The sequence below is a fragment of the Eriocheir sinensis genome, chromosome 7 (genome assembly GCF_024679095.1).
Source record: "Eriocheir sinensis breed Jianghai 21 chromosome 7, ASM2467909v1, whole genome shotgun sequence".
NCBI lineage: Eukaryota > Metazoa > Arthropoda > Malacostraca > Decapoda > Varunidae > Eriocheir > Eriocheir sinensis.
Window position 1 is genome coordinate 26394387 of NC_066515.1, and position 2500 is coordinate 26396886.

The 2500-nt window shown below is 39.8% G+C and overlaps 1 protein-coding gene across 7 annotated transcripts in view; it reads left to right on the forward strand.

The window, feature by feature from the left end:
- The window catches only part of LOC126995233 (uncharacterized), a 49929-nt gene that overhangs the window by 11103 nt on the left and 36326 nt on the right, over nucleotides 1-2500 (forward strand). The gene's annotated exons all lie outside the window — the stretch shown is intronic.

Genomic DNA, 2500 nt, shown 5'->3' on the forward strand with positions numbered 1-2500 from the left:
TGTGGGTATGCAGTTATAAAAGTGTGTGTGTGTTTAAGTTATATTAGGTTAAGTAAGTGTGGAAATTCAGTTGCATGTTTGATTATAAGTAGACAGGTGTGAGACTGGGCAGGTGTGTGTGTGTGTGTGTGTGTGTGTGTGTGTGTGTGTGTGTGTGTGTGTGTGTGTGTGTGTGTGTGTGTGTGAATGAGTGAGCAGGTGTGGGTATGCAGATATAAAAGTGTGTGTGTATGTTTAAGTTATATTAGGTTAAGTAAGTGTGGAAATTCAGTTGCATGTTTGATTATAAGTAGACAGGTGTGAGACTGGGCAGGTGTGTGTGTGTGTGTGTGTGTGTGTGTGTGTGTGTGTGTGTGTGTGTGTGTGTGTGTGTGTGTGTGTGTGTGTGTGTGAATGAGCAGGTATGGGTATGCAGATATAAAAGTGTGTGTGTATTTAAGTTAGATTAGGTTAAGTAAGTGTGGAAATTCAGTTGCATGTTTGATTATAAGTAGACAGGTGTGAACATATGTGAGAGTGGACAGGTGTGTGTGTGAATGAGCAGGTATGGATGTGCAAATATAAATGTGTGTGTTTGCGTGTGCATTCAAGTTAGATTAGGTTAAGTAAATGTGTAAGTTCAGGTGCATGCTTGTAGGTAATTAGACAGTTGTGAACAGGTGTAAGAGTGGGCAGGTGTGTGTGTGTGTGGGTATGATAGTTTGGATTTTTATTTATTTCACAGCAAAGGAGTCAGCTCAAAGGCATAAAAAAAGGGAATCACAATAAAAAAAAAAGCCCTCTAATTACTGGTCCTAAAAAGAGTTAGAGGAGTGGCCGAAAGATAGGTCAATTTCGGGAGGAGAGGTGACCTATGTGTGTGTATGTGTTTATTTAGGTTAGGCTAGGTTAGGTTAGGTTAAAGTCTGATTTGGCTAGGATAGGGCAGGTCAGGTTATTTGGAAGTCATGTCTGGTTAAGTTTGGTTAGGTTAGGTAAGGTCAGGTTATTTTGAGATCAGGATTGGTTATGTTATGTAAGTTATGAATAATCATGTGTGTGTGTGTGTGTGTGTGTGTGTGTGTGTGTGTGTGTGTGTGTGTGTGTGTGTGTGTATTGGGGGGGGTGATAGTGTAAGCTCACGTTAGGGTAGGTCAGGTCAGGTCAGGTCAGGAAAGGATGTGAATTCATGTGTGTGTGTGTGTGTGTGTGTGTGTGTGTGTGTGTGTGTGTGTGTGTGTGTGTGTGTGTGTGTGTGTGTGTGTGTGTGTGTGTATGTTATCTTTAAATCATTTGCAACCTCATTTATTTTAATTTACAAACAATTTACAAACTTATGCAAATTATCATTATTATGTACTATCAAATATTTTCCTTATGTGTTTGTGTGTGTCTGTCTTATGAAAATTTATGATATTTAAATTCTATTGATGTATATTTTAATGTTCCAATTTGCAGCCTGACCATGTTTATTTCTGTCCATATGTCTGTCTGTCTGTCTATCTGTACGTACATCTGTCTCTATCTCTGTCAACAATCTCATTTTCTGTCGATATGTCTTTCTTGCTGTCTGTCTGTCTATCTGTCTATCTTTAAATGTCTTGTAGTATGTCATAAAATTTGCCTGTTTTGTTGATATGAATTTCTGTCTGTCTGTCTTTAAGTATAGTCTTGTGAGTCATAAAATCTGTCCTTTGTCGATTTGCTTTTCTGTCTGTCTGTCTGTCTCTCTGTCTCTTTTTATGTCTTCTTGTATGTCATAAAATCTGTCTTTTGTCGATATGCCTCTCTGTCTGTCTCTCTGTCCGTCTGTCTTTAAATATATTCTTGTATGCCATAAAATCTGCCTCTTGTCGATATGTCTGTCTGTCTGTCTGTCTTTAAATGTCTTCTTGTACTATGTCATAACTCCTGTCTGTTCTCTCTTCACTAAACAAAACTCTACAAAACATTCATTTACTTCTCTCCATCTCTTCTTCTTCATTTCTCATCTCGTACACTAATTAGTTATCAACCTTGAGTATCGTTGTTTTATTAATTTTCTTATTTCATTTGTTTTTCTGTTTTTCTTTATGTTTGTTTTGTCCTGCGTCTGTGGGAGCTCCTCTTCGTGTTAACTCCAAGCCTCGTAAATCCGCTGAGGTAATCCAGTTTATTAATTTCGCGTCTGTGGTCTGGTCGTGTTAATCCCAAGCCTCGTAAACCCGCTAAGCCTCTAAGGTAATCCAGTTTGTTTATGTCGCCTCTGTAATCTCCTCGTCGTGTTAATCCCAAGCCTCGTGAACCCGGTGAGATAATCGCGTCTGTGATCTCCTCGTCGTGTTAATCCCAAGCCTCGTGCACCCGCTGAGGTAATCCCGTCTCCATCTCGCGTATAATTAGCGGACAAAAAGATGCGAGCGGTGTTGTTGCTTCCTTCCTCGGCGTAGTTAGACTAATGACGATTCACGCTCGAGGGAAAGGAATGCGAGCTTGTTATGGTGACGCTCCTCCGTGCGCGGTGAAAAACTCTATATAGTGA